Source organism: Lactuca saligna, chromosome 2 (assembly GCF_052625555.1).
Source record: "Lactuca saligna cultivar CGN05327 chromosome 2, ASM5262555v1, whole genome shotgun sequence".
Classification (NCBI taxonomy): domain Eukaryota; kingdom Viridiplantae; phylum Streptophyta; class Magnoliopsida; order Asterales; family Asteraceae; genus Lactuca; species Lactuca saligna.
Window position 1 is genome coordinate 147,174,870 of NC_136418.1, and position 15,165 is coordinate 147,190,034.

Genomic DNA, 15,165 nt, shown 5'->3' on the forward strand with positions numbered 1-15,165 from the left:
CGCAAACAACGCTGCTGCTAGTTCTTTCACGTTGATGAGCCTTTGCCAAAAGGTCACCTTCGATGGAACGAACTTTGGCGAATGGATAAGATACATTCGCACCATTGCTCGCTATGAGGATAAAGAGTATGTCCTCGACGAGAAGCTCGAGAAAATCAACCCCGAAGTTGCTACTCCCGCCGAAATCACTGCCTTTGAAACTCATGAGCGAGATGCAACGAAGGTACATTGCATCATGATCGCCACCATGAACTCCGAATTCCAAAAGTCCTACGAGGACATGTATCCATACGAGATGCATCAAGACTTGTTGGAGAGGTACCACCAAAACGCGAGACAAGAGCGTTACGAGATCTTCACTAACATGATTTCCGCCAAGATGGGTCATGGAGAATCTCTTACCGTGCACTTGCAAAAGATGCAAAGGTATGTCGACAGCCTTCGCAAGTTAAATGTTGACTTCGGCGAAGACTTGGCGATCGATATGGTGCTTCACTCTTTGCCTCCGATGTATAATCAATTTAGGATGACCTACCACATGAACAAAGAGGAGGTCACTCTAAGTAAACTCCAAGGTCTCTTGAGGGTTGCTGAGAGCAATTTCAAGGACAAGTCTGTTGCACCAACTCCCAATCCATCCGCTGCTCCTATCTTGGCTATTGGTCAAGGGAAGGGAAAGAAGAGGAAAGCTTCTTCAAATAACTATCGAAAGGTGAAAGCCCGAGATGGTTCCTCTTCTAGTGGGACCAAAGTTGATCCCTCTAAGCCCTGCTCTAACCCGAAGGAGGCAGAGTGCCACCACTGCCACAAGATAGGACATTGGAAGAGAAGCTGCCCGGATTACCTGCAAGCCATCAAGGAAGGAAAGATCAAGCCATCTTTCGCAGGTATATATGCAATCAAATCTAACGATTCTAATCATGCTATTTCTTGGGTTCTTGACACCGGTTGTGGTTATCACATTTGTTCTAATGTGCAGGGACTAAGAAGAAGTAGGGATGTGGAGCAAGGAAGGATTAATCTAATCATGGGGAACAGAAGATCGTCGCCTGTGACCAAGATTGGAGTGTATTCTTTAGTGCTTAAGAATAGTTTAGTTTTTGAACAATTGTTGCTATTCGCCAGAAATGGCTAGAAACATCATTTCATTTCATGGTTTATATAGACAAGGATTTAGATTTTCTTTTAATAATGAGAATGGTTCTATTTTGGCTTATCTAAATGGTGTCTTTTACTTTGAAGCTATACCATGTAATGGAATATATGAAACTGTTATGATTGTTGATAACTTAGGAAATGATGTTTTGAATATTGATTCTTCCACTAGTATGGATAAATCATCCTTGTGGCATTGTCGTCTTGGACATGTCAACAAGAAACGCATAGCCCAACTCCAAAAGGATGGAGTGTTGGAGTCATTCGACCTTAGGGAAGATGACACATGCGAGTCTTGTTTACTTGGAAAGATGACTAAGTCACCCTTCACGAGTACTTGTGAAAGGGGTGAGGGACTATTAGACCTAATACATACCGATGTATGTGGACCTTTTAGATCAACCACGAAGGATGGGAACCGCTTCTATGTGACTTTTACCGATGATTATAGTAGATATGGGTATATCTATTTAATCAAACAAAAGTCAGAAACCTTTGAAAAGTTCAAAGAGTTCAAGAATGAAGTGGAGAATCAATTGGGCAGGAAAATCAAGATGCTTCGATCCGATCGAGGAGGAGAGTACCTAAGTCTTGAATTCCACGATTATCTCAAGGAGTGTGGAATAGTTTCACAATTGACGCCTCCTAGGACACCGCAGTTAAATGGTGTGGCAGAAAGGCGTAATCGAACCCTATTGGATATGGTTCGCTCTATGATGAGTCGTGCTTCACTAGCTATCTTCTTTTGGGGGTATGCCTTAGAGACTGCCGCCCATATCCTTAACCGAGTCCCTACTAAAAAGGTTGCCAAAACACCTCACAAGATGTGGACGGGGAAAGCTCCCTCGTTGGCACATATCAAGGTTTGGGGTTGCGAGGCTTTCGTAAGACGAGATACTCACGACAAGCTTGAACCTCGAAGTGAGCGATGTATTTTCATCGGCTACCCGCAAACTTCCTTTGGATATCTCTTCTATATACCGAAAGATAATGTTATCTTTGTTGCGAGGAGAGGAGTTTTCCGAGAGCGAGAACTCATAAGCCAAGGAGACAGTGGGAGGCAAATCGAACTTGAAGAGATTCAAGAATCGATAGATGAAGGAACCTCTACCGCTGGCATTCAACCCGAGGAGGAAACTCCGGTTGAACCGATTGACGAATCCTTACCTCTTAGACGTTCCGATAGAGTTAGAGTTCATCCCCAGTTTTATGGTTTTCATATTACTACCGAAGGGGACACGTATATTAGTGATGGTACACTAGTAAATCTTGATGAACCTAATAGCTATAAGGAAGCCATGGCAGGCCCGGAGTCTGCAAAATGGAAAGAGGCGATGGATAGCGAGATCCAATCCATGTACGATAACCAAGTTTGGAATTTGGTTGATTACGTGCCCGAACGTAAGACCGTAGGGTGCAAGTGGATCTTCAAGAAGAAGACCGACGTGGATGGGAACGTACACACATATAAAGCGCGATTGGTCGCGAAGGGCTTTACTCAAACTCCCGGAGTTGACTATGATGAGACCTTCTCACCAGTTGCGAAGATTAAATCTATTAGAGTGATGCTAGCAATTGCCGCATTTCATGATTATGAGATTTGGCAAATGGATGTCAAGACCGCTTTCCTTAACGGAAAGTTGGCTGAGGATGTTTACATGGCTCAGCCAGAGGGGTTTGTGGATCCGAAGCATCCGAATAGAGTGTGTAAGCTTGAGAAGTCCATTTATGGACTTAAGCAAGCGTCTCGCAGATGGAATCTTTGCTTCGATGAGAAAGTCAAAGAGTTTGGATTTGTACGAAGCGAAGAAGAATCTTGTGTATATGTCAAAGCCAGTGGGAGTATAGTAAGCTTCCTCGTTCTATATGTCGATGACATATTACTCATAGGAAACGACATCCCGACTCTGCAGGAGGTTAAGTCCTGGCTCGGGAAGTGCTTCGCTATGAAGGACCTCGGAGAGGCTTCTTACATTTTGGGAATAAGGATAGTAAGAGAAAGAAGTAAGAGACTAATTGGACTTAGTCAGAATACTTACTTGGAGAAGGTACTAAAACGTTTTAGTATGGAAAACTCAAAGAAGGGAGAACTACCGATACAAGGAAATGCCAAGTTGAGTAAGACTCAAAGTCCGAGTACCGAAGCTGAGATAGCAGAAATGAGCCGAGTACCATACGCTTCCGCAGTTGGCTCAATCATGTACGCTATGACTTGTACTCGCTCTGATGTAGCCTTCGCTTTGAGCATGGTTAGCAGATATCAAGGGAACCCTAGCAAAGCACATTGGATTGCGGTGAAGAACATCCTTAAGTATCTTCGGAGGACGAAAGAATGGTTCTTAGTCCTTGGAGGGAGTGATGACTTAAAGGTGCGAGGGTATAGTGACGCCAGCTTTCAGACTGATAGGGACAACTACCGTTCGCAGTCGGGCTGGGTTTTTACCCTAAATGGAGGAGCAGTAACATGGAAAAGTTCCAAGCAGGAAACCGTAGCTGATTCAACGTGCGAATCAGAGTACATCGCAGCGAGCGAAGCGTCGAAGGAGGCAATATGGCTGAAGAACTTCATCAGTGATCTTGGAGTTGTGCCGGCCATAAAGGAGCCCATGGAGATTTTCTGTGATAACGAAGGTGCGGTTGCCTTGACCAAGGAACCGAGGGATCATGGTAGATCTCGGCATATCGACAGAAAATATCACTTCATTAGACATCGTATAGAAGAAGGACAACTCGTAGTGAAGAGGATATCATCAGAAGATAACCCATCAGATCCGCTTACGAAGGGACTGAGTAGGGTTAAGCACTTGCAGCATGCTAGGAGCATTGGGCTGAAGGATGATATTAGCATAGATTAGATAGTATTAGAAACATAAAATAGATAAATGTAATTAACATTTGATGATTAAATAAAGGAGTTTTATTTATGAGTAAAGTTACTATCACATGTTAGTTGTTTAACTATTGTTTCACTTTGCATGTTTTGACTTCCAGAATAATTGAGTTTATTAGGAATAATCGAATTATTCAAATGGTCCTCAATCGTTCATATGTTGGGAGTAGATATGAATGAAGATTGTCATGAATTGGTGTGTAGAATGTCTAAATGGTGTTAGACATAGCAAGGGTTGCTGCAACGTTCATGAGTGCTTATGAACTGGTTTTGAGCATTGGAATAAACCCGCGCTTGCTGGAATCACCTTATGGAATACGATATAAAAGGTGATCGCAAGACGATAATATCATATGGTCTTAAAACCTAGATATATGGTTTATTATTTGTTAATTGATTGTGCATTGATAATGCGAAAACGCATCAGTAACTTGATGTTATAAAACGCATTGTTGTGTATAGTTGGTTAATGAATAAGTAAATGCATATAAGTCGAAGTTTATCTGTAAATTTTATCCTAAGAGGATAGAAGAGATATCTTGGCCACTCGATGATTTGATTTGACTTATGTGCCGGGCCCGGTCAGAACTGAATTGATGTGTTCGATTAAGTTCTATGTCAAATAAATCGAAGATCGAGAAATCTAAATGCTAAACTAACCATTCCATAGGATTGTCAGCATGATATCTAACAGAGGACTGTACGATACCTTATCTAAAGGACAAGATTGATTAGATCAGAGTTGACAGCGTCTTAGAGAGCTACGATTGCAAACCGTAATGTACTTGTATAGTTACTAGACTTATCCAAGTGGGAGACTGTTGGAATAGTGTCTAAGGCTATAACTATATTCGGTAGTGCATGGTCCTTTTGGGTTGCCTTCACCATAGCAACTTGAAGGATGATTTGTTAAGAGAGAGTAAATATTATAAGGAATAATATTTAGCTATTTGATTAATATAAGTCATAAATTAATTGGTATTAATTTGGTGACTTAAAGAGATTAATTAAATAAGAGGGTATAAACTGTCAATTGTTTGATAGTTAGACTTTAGACTGTAAATCCATTAAGATGGACCTTGGATGGATTCTAAGAGCTTTATGATAGCTCAAATCGTCTATATGGTTATCTATGGAATGGATTTGGATAGCCTTAAGAGAAGATTATCCAATTAGGGTTTAGGGTGAAACCCTTAAGGAGTCTACAAGTATAAATAGACCCTATGGATGGGGAATTCGTGTACAACCTGACATAACCTTAAGCAAGGATACTCTGGCCGAATTCCTCCCCTCTCCACTCTCCTAAATCATCTTGCTTGCTATTGGTGTTTGTAAGCCATTAGAGGAGTGACAATTGTGACTCTAGAAGCTCCAAGACAACAAGATCAACAAGGAACTTAAAGGTATGATTCTAGATCTGTTTCATCATTGTTATTTAACCTAATTAGTCATTAGAAGTCTTGGATTTGAAAGCATGTTTATTAGAAAGCCTAGATCCAAGCAATAGGGTTTTGCATGCGCATATAGGAAAGTTCTTATGGCTAAAACCCAACAATATCCATCTTTAATTGGTTGACATTCCATGAACCAACGAAGATCCTTACATATATGGCTTGTTGCTCCTGAATCAACCCACCATGCAACATCATCAAACAACACATAAAATGCTTCAAAAATCACAGAAATATAATTATGAACATATTTAGAATTCTGCATGGAAACAAAAATCTAACCTTGTTGCTTTTCCGCATCCTTGGATCCAATTGGTCCAACGCCATCCTTATTCACTTTGCGAAGACGACAATCTTTCTTGAAGTGACCCGGTTTGTTACAATTCCAACAAACCAAGTTAGCCTTCGTGTTTGAAGAATTGTCATCTTTTTTCCTTTAAACTTCCTTTTTTCCATTAGACTTCTTGGGATTCTTTGAACTTTCTCCTTCCACCATGTTTATAGAAGAGGAATTAACTTGGTTCTTTTCTGTAGGATTGTTATCAAGTTCTTGAGTCCTTATGGACTCTTCAATCCTTAAATGGCATCCAAGTTGAGTCAAAGTCAATTCCTATTTGTTATGTTTCAGATTGTGTTTAAAATCCTTCTAGGAAGGGGGCAGTTTGTCAATGATCACAGTCACAGAAATGGCTTCATCAATTTTCAGATTGTGTTGAGCAAACTATCCTAAAATCCTTAACATCATGGAATTATTCCATAATAGGCTTGGAGTCAACTATCTTGTGACACGAAACTTCTTGCTAGAATTATCTTCAGCCATGTACTTGGATTCAAGAGAATCCCATAGTTCTTTTGCAGATTCAAAAGTTTGATAGATATTAAAAAGTGAGTCAGACGTACCATTGCGAATATGACCACGATATATGTAATCATCATTTTCCCACTTTGATCTCATTCTTGTTGCCTCCAAAGGTTCATCTTCAACACATTCTGGTAAAACTAGCATGAGTGTACTCATAACATGCACCACTTTCAGAGTGGTAAGGAGAAAGTGCATCTTCTTTTGCCATCTACGAAAATATTTCCCTTCAAACTTGTTAATTTGTCAAACTTGCTTGTCATATCCTTCACAGAATCGTCACTTGCCATGATCACATAATACTTTGATTTTTGTTATAATTTCAGAATAATAAAGGCACTTAGATATACTGAGAATTGTGATTTCACTATTAAATCAAAGTATTGGGTGGTACTCCCTAATCTTTGATTAGATAAGACTCAGAAATGAGAGCAAGAATAGAGAATATGGGTGTTATGAATTTCATTTGTACCATAAAATGAAGACCAAAATTAGTTAAGTAACCTTTCCATCAGAAAACTATCACCAGACAGTTGTATGTCTGAAAATTGTCATAAAAAATAGTTTGATGTCTGAAACCTGTCACTAATCTGGGTTATTTACATAACGGTCAAAACAAAGTCAAACACCAGGTTTATTTCCAAAAATTCATATTTATGATGCATTTTTAATATAACAATATAACCCGAATAAAATTTTTCCCAGCTGGGGGCTCTGCCCCTTGGACCTCGCTCCCAGGGGCGCTGCCCGCGGACCCCCGTTTGTTTAGGGGATTAGCCCCTAAATAACAGTCTACATTAAATCTTGAATGAACTTAAACAAGTGTGCACTCCGCACCTTCCTTACTTGTTTAATATTCATCAAGATTGATTTTTGGTCAACAAGTCAATCCATTACACTTAAATACACACTGATGATACAAAATCACCACACACAAGCTAAGTTAGGGGTAGAGTAGTCTTTTACCCCAAGCATGGATTTATGGATATGTGTTGGAACCCAATGATTAATTGGGTGTTGTTTTGATGTTGACAGTTCGGGAACCTGTCAACCAGCTGCTAGAGTTTTATCCGCGGGACTTCAGTAGTGCGAGGTGAGTCTCCTCACCATACCAATGGGTTGAAGGCATCAATGTCGGCCTATTTTATGATATGTGATACACTAGCTGAAGTTGTATTATGTGGCATGTTAGCTGGTTATGTGATAAGGAGTACGCTAATGATTATTTGGTATGCTAGTTGATTATGTGGTATGTGTTATGCTAGTTGTCTTTACGATACTTGCATGGAAGACCATGGGCGAGCCCATGGCACCTGGATGTAAGACCATATGGAGAGCCCATGAATTTCCTATTTAAAGACCATGGGAGAGCCCATGGCACCTGGATGTAAGACCATATGGAGAGCCCATGGCTTTCTTACTTAAATACCATGGGAGAGCCCATGACACCTAGATGTAAGACCACATGGAGAGCCCATGGCTTTCCTATTAAAGACCATGGGAGAGCTCATGGAACTTAGGTGTAGGACCTTGTCGGGAGCCCATGGAATCCTGGAGTAAGACCCTGGGGACGAGCCCACAACATCCTTATATGTTTATATGTATGGCTTATGCGAATTTTATGGTTTATGTAGCTTCTATAGCTAATACGGATTATGTGATTATGTGGATTGTGTGGGTATGCTCTGGGGAACTCACTAAGCCTCGTGCTTACAGTTTTGTTTATTATTTCAGGTATCATCGGTTTGGAAAGGAATGGTCCGGCTTGATAGGAATACACACCCATGTTTTCCGTAATATATGATTTTGGGACGAACTCTGGTAAGCATTTTATTTAACAATGTTTTTGGAATGCTTGGATTGAAAAGATATCTGTGCTTTGACTATAACAAAAATGAAAATTTTACCCTTGATTTTTGGGTCGTTACAAGTTGGTATCAGAGCCTTGGTACGAGGGATTCAAACATACTCTTAGATGTGTGTGAATTCAAACTGAGGATCTGTAAAGTTTTCAAAAGAAAAATGTTTTCAAGAAAAGTGTTTTCTAAGACAAATAAAGGGGTGTGATGCATGCAATCGGTCAAGCTCAAGTAAATTTCTCCAGAATATCCATATATGTTAACTATTATGGGTTAACTTATGAATTTGCAAATCGCATGCTAGTTACGGCTAGGAGAGATGCATGTATATGTTTTATGAGCTGGTAGACTTGCATTATAGTGCTAAGTAGTCAGCAATAGATTGGCCTGATATGTGGTGCTTGTAGCCTTGGGAATTTTGGATGCCATCCTAGAATGAGAATGATTATTGGTAGCAGTAACTGCTAAGCGTATGCTTTTAAAATTATATACGGTTAGGATCTTATAGCCTTAGAATAATTGATTTGGCCTTATTTCTTGTTCCTCATGTGGTTATGGTCCTAGGGTAGAGTCTATTATTCGATAATCTATTAGATCTTGTTTTATGTATAATTTGCATGCATAAGGCAGCCGACAGTGGTGGATGGATGTGGATAGCATGATTTATGGCATTTGGGTTGAATGTCCTATGATAGTTCTTTGGATCAAAGTGATACTGCACTAATGCTGCTTTCTTTGTGCTTTGTGGAACTCATGAGTGATAGTAGTCAGCTACTAAGTGGATATGACGATATCCAGGAGGTGGATGGCTGGCATCATGGGGAGTTCTTCAACAGCTGATGGTAGGGTGAGGTTGGGAACCTAGGGGGAGCCTAGGAGTTGCTTTGGTGGATATTGTGTTGCTGTTTAGCGGATATTTGGTGCACCAGTAGAGTAGGTGACTTAGAGGATTTGGGAGGATTGCTGAGGAAAGTATGGATAGGTGTGGAAGGTAGTATGAGCCCGACTTGTTAACCCTAACGGGCCCAATGAAGCCCTAATTGGCCTAAAATCCTAACCATGTGACTAATGGGCTAGCATTTGGGTTTGAAACCCTAATTAGGGTTTGGAAAACCCTAATGTCTTGAAACCCTAATTTTGGGAATTTGATCGGGACCCGTACTTGAATTATTCACTAAACTTAAAATATTAATTAATAATCATTTACAATTAACCTAAGTAAATATTGGACTTAATGGATTAAGTCCTTAACGGGTTAAGGAGGAAAATTTAACCCTAATCTTCATTTCATGTGAAAACACTAATTTCACTTGGGCTTTGAGTTAGGCCTTCCTATTGGGCTTTGGTGCTTGGACTATTGATGGGCTATCCAATAATAAGTAAATGGGCCAAAATAATTGGATGAGCTTTAGGATAAGGCCCATGTGAAGGACTTGGGCCCAATTTAGAAAATTGGGCCATAGCTGGGCCATAACTAGGCCTTGATGATTATGTGATATTGGGCCATGGGAAATCAAGAGTTTAGACTAAAATAAATGGGTGGGCCTTAAGGAAAGACCATGTAGAAGTCTTGACCCAATTTTGGAAAATTAGGCCATATGTTGGGCTTTGGCCCATTACTTGACTTTTGGGCCTTCGGAGTGTGAGTTGGGCCTTGGAATTGAATCAAGATAGGTTGGGGGTAAAGTATTATTTTACCCCAAGCACGGACTTATGGTTACGTATTAGAACCCAATTATTAATTGGGTGTTATTTTGATGATTGACAGCTCGGGAATTTGTCAACCAGCAGCTGGATTTTATCCGTAGGAATTCAGTAGTGTGAGGTGAGTTATCCTCACTATACTAAGGGTCGAAGGCACCAATGCCGGACCATTGGAACTAATATCCTAGTATTTGGTGTTATGTTGAGTTTGAATTAGTTATGCATGCTAGTTTCTATGTCAGTTTGGTAGATCTATAGGACTACCTGTGTTACTATATGATTATCTGTATATGCATTAGTTATGTTATATGTCGACATGTTATGTTGGATGGGTTGATGTTGTACTACTCCGTGGGGTAGCTAACAAACCCTAGGGTATTCTAGATATGAGATGAGGGTCGGGCAGGGCATGCCAGACTCATACTGATGACTCAAGAACATTCTAGATACGAGCTGAGGTACGGGCAGGGAATGCTAGACTTGTACTGTAGGCACGAGAGCATTCTAGATACGAGTTGAGGGTCGGGCAGGGCATACCAGACTCATACTATGGGATCAGTGGCAAGCCAGTTTTGAGCTGTAGGCCCGAAAGGAAAGCCAGGCTCACACTGTAGGCCCAGGGGTAATCCAGTTTGTAAAGCTATGGACCCATTACATGTTATTTGTATACATGCTAATTGTTTTTTATCACTTTGGGGGAAATCACTAAGCTTCGGGCTTACAGTTTAGTTTCAGGTACCTCAGATGGTCACGGGAAGGCAAAGGTGTGATCGTCCAGCTCCTCACATTTTATGACTATGTTTTTGGGATACTCTGATATAGAACTGTTTTGAAAATAAATTTGTAATAACTGTTGGTTTCTAAATGTTTTAAAAGGTTCAAATTTGGCATGATTTTTATGGATGTTACAAGTTGGTATTAGAGCTTTGGTTTGAGGGAATTGGAGGAGCACTTGTGTGAATCCAATCTCAAACTAAGGAAAGGATTGTCAAAATGATTTTCAAAAAGGTTTTTCAAAAAGGTTTTTCAAAATAGTTAAAGGAAAATGCAGGGTCTACGATCAGCCAGAGCAAGTAAGTAGACCCCAAAATACCTTACGGATTATTTAATTTTGTGATATGTTAGAACAACATGCTGGTACTAGGCTAGGGAACTTCAGGAATTGCATGATAGAATTACCTGATTATATGATGCTTGATAGCTAGGTTTTTCCTTATATGAGATTGACATCATTACTGTAGTTGCTCAGTGTATGCATCATGGTTGTACATAATTAAGATCTTATAGCCTGAGAATATTTGATTTAGCTTTATTTCTTGTTCCTCGTCTGGTTGTGGGCTTAGAGTAGGACCGAGTATTCAAAATGTCTATAAGGTCCAGTTTTATGTATGGCTAGCATACACGAGTGTTGTAGGGTTGGTGGAAGTTTCATGGGTGGGTTGTGCGAGGTCGATAGGCCAGTTATGAGATATTTAGCATTCCTCTAGGAGTGAGGATTGAGTGCTCGCCATGTATTGTATACAGTTAGGGCGTTGTGATGATACTTGAGACAAATATGGGTAGGTGTGGAAGGTAGTATGGGCCCATATTACTGAAAGCACAAGACCCATATGCGTAGCAAGGAAGTCACAACCCTTAGGGTTTAGTTGGTATTTGGTTCCCTGTTACTATATGGATTATTTGAGATCTCTCTAGTCTATTATCAGAATGTTGGTTACGAGACATTTTGAGACTAGATCCGGATCAGGACAGGGAGTTAGCAGCCAGGATAGGCCAATATTGTAAGAGGATCATGTCAATGAGATCATCCGGGAGGAGGTGATCGAGATTGTCCGGGGATAGTTGACGGAGATGTTTGGTTTTATTAAGACCGCCATGGCTGAGTATTTCGATGAGCGCTATGCAGCCCTTGCTGAGACGGCAGCCGCAACAGCTACAACAGCTGTAAAGAAGGCAGGGGGAGGAGTTGGTCGAGCTTTCTAGTACCGAGACTTGTTACTGGGAAATATTATGACGAGAAGAGGGATACAGTTACTTGGGATCAGGGAGATGTTTGGTACTCGTTACATTCAGCGGGTAGAGCGGGAGAGGCTAGCACAGGAGTTTCTGGATTTGAGGCTTTGGGGGTTTTGCTCAAGGCCGGGATGTGAGTTGCGGGACTCAGGAAGGAAGTGATTATTATGTTTAGCTGGGGTTTTGCAGTTGGAAGTAGAATGGTTAATTGATGGATTGGAATGTTTTTTTGTGGGAAAGGGTTGTGCCCTTTTAGTTTTTCCGTGTTCAAATGAGTGAGTAGGTCTGTGACCTTCAGGGTTAGCTTGTATTTTCGGCTTGGGGACTGTTGGCTGCAGTGGTCGGCGACAACATGTTAGCACTGGTATACGCAAGTGGTATGATGTAGCATGAGTTTCTTAGCGATGTGAACAAAAGCTTCACTCTTGGGAGGTAGGAAGGCCAGGTTTCGGGCTTTATTTGGATTATAAGTAAGGAAGGTATGTCTGGATCGTAAACCAGTGGTTGCATATGCCTTGCAAGTGGATATAACTGGGAAACTCTGAGGTCTTTAGTTGGAATTTAGATTTCTCTTGGGGTTCGTTTGATCTATATCTGGAGGATTATCCTATGTCTGTTATTCATTACATGGTTGAGTAGGGTGATACCTGGTTGGTACGATTGAGTTATGTTTTGATTTCACCCCAGTGGGTGGTGGTTAGTGTTTTAAGTAGGGGAGAACTAGGGATTTTTAGGTTAAGCATCAGCCATTGAAGGTTTTGTCTGTTGCTGTTCAGATTATGGTTTCCAGAATGGTCGGACAGGCGTTAATCGGTTAACCTCTCAGGGAGCGGGAATTCAAGAGGCGATATTTGAGAAGCTAGGAAAGCGTCACCAATTCCCTTATGATGTGTGTTTATGTTTCCTAAGTCTTTGGGGTATGTTTCCCCTCGATGATGGAATAGAATCTTGATTCGTATCTGACTCGGGTTTCAGTAACCTTCAGGATAATCGTGGAAATCTTCTCAGACTAGTTTTGTATTAGTAGAATCGGATGAGTCTCGATTAAGTATGTGCTTTGTGGCGAGTAAATATGGAGTTAGGGATTCCCAAATATGAGCATGGCAGTGATTCTTTGTGTGTATCTGTGGTTATTCAAGGTGGCAATAGGGTTGGTTCAGCTTATGTGCTTGATCAGGTCTGGGTTATAGTCTGCAAATTGGATCTAGAGTTCGACTATCATCCTATTCTAGGGTCATGTGCGACCATGGTTTTGTAGGATTTTGCTTGGATAGCAACTTATTCTATAAGTAAATTGTACATGGTGGGGGTTTCAGCATCGTGACGCTAGTTGGTGTTGTGAAGGACGTTGGTTAGGCCTTTTCTTTTGGAAAATGTTGATAGTTTATTAGGAGCATTCCAGTCATGAGCTGAGGGCAAGGTATGGCATACCGGACTCATGTTGTGGGCTCAGAGGCAATCCAGACCTATACTGAGGACCTTGTAGGGTTATTCCAGTCATAGGCTGTGGGCCTAGTGATCTTAGTAGCTCATTTCTTCTGTAGGAGTGCTTTTGGAATGGACACATTGTTGAGGTTCGGGAGAGCTGCAATCAGCTGTGATGAATCAGAAGATTTTGTGCGAAATACAAGGGTAGGTCCTTGAACCTCAAGTTATGAGTTTAGACCGAGTTTTGTATATAGTGGTATTCTAATCTAGGGTATTCCATCCCGAGAACGAACGAACCCTATGATTGATTGGACCCGACGTGTTTGGTATTCCAACCCGAGGGTTGATTGGGCCAAACATGTGTAGGATATGAGGGTATTCCATCTTGAGGATAACTGGACCCATCGTAGGCATGCTTGGTATTCCAACCCGAGGCTGATTAGGCCAGGTATAATTTTTCATGCTTATGAGCTAGTTATTATATGTATGTTGGTTATAGGGATAAAGGAAACATTTTCTTGTCAATCCTAAAGGGGTTCGTCTCCCAGTTTACATCCTGTTGTTCATTATATCCATGGGAATTGATTATGAAAATGAGTTTCTCTTGAAGGAGTACCTAATCTCTTGTCAAGAAAAGAATTATAGGTAGCAGTGTGTGATCTATGATTTTGTTTTCTGGTGGGAACCTCAGGTTATCCTAAGTTGAGTAGCCAGTTCGGAGTTAAGTGCAATGAATTTGGCAATGATCCAGTGTGGGCGGTCTGTCAGGGAACTAGAAGATCTCGAGAATTCAGATTTCGGATTGAGTAAATGTGATCATATTGCAAGGAGTTCGTTTATCTTCAGGTTCTAGAACCCTGTGAGGGTTGGTTATGCTCGGGATTGTGGCCATGTAGTTCAAGTTTTATGGCATGTAAGGAATGTTAAGAAACGATTTCGAGGATGTAATCAAATGTAAGTGGGGGAGAGTTGTAACACCCTGTTTATTGAATAAATAAATAACTAAATAAATTGATTAATGAATAAACAGTAGCCCTAAAATCCATAATATTTAGTGCGGTACTGGTTTTAGGGAGCCAAATGTTATAATTTGGATTATTCGGGGGTCAAAGTGTAGGTTCGAGATTTATTTTGTCAAGATTTTTAGAAGACAGGGGTGTTTGGTAAGTATGGGACTTGATATGAAAGGATTTATGGAAACAGGGGATAAAGAGTAAATTTTGGACTTCATTTGAAAGTAATTGTAGAGGGAGGGGTTGCTTGGTAAAATGTTGGACTTATTTGAAGGGATTTTAGGAGGATGGGGTTAAAAGGGCAACTTATGGACTCATTTTGAAAGAAAAGGGGGAAGGAGGGACCGAATATGTTATTATGGGATAAATTCGTATAGGGCTCAGGGTATATAACCCTCACCCCGGTAAACCCTAACCCTAACCAAATCCATCTACAGCTGCCACCCCCTTATACCCCCTTCATCTTTGACGTCGTTACCACCATTCTCCGTTCGTTTTTCGATCAAACCATGCCACCGAGCAGCTACTCCACTGAACAGCCGCCTCTGCACCATCCCCATGAACACTAATCCGTCACCCTTATCCCTCCCATACAGTCGCCGCCTCTGTGAGACCGTAGAGAACAACTGACGACTCTTTGCGACTTCGACAACCATTCCACCACTGCCTTTCGCCATTTGTTAACACACCAATGTCGCTCCAAGCCATCGCCGATGTTGCTGTCAATGAAGGTGGAGGATGCAGTTTATTCCTCTTCATCTGGTCGTTGTCGGCATCACGTAATGACCACCTA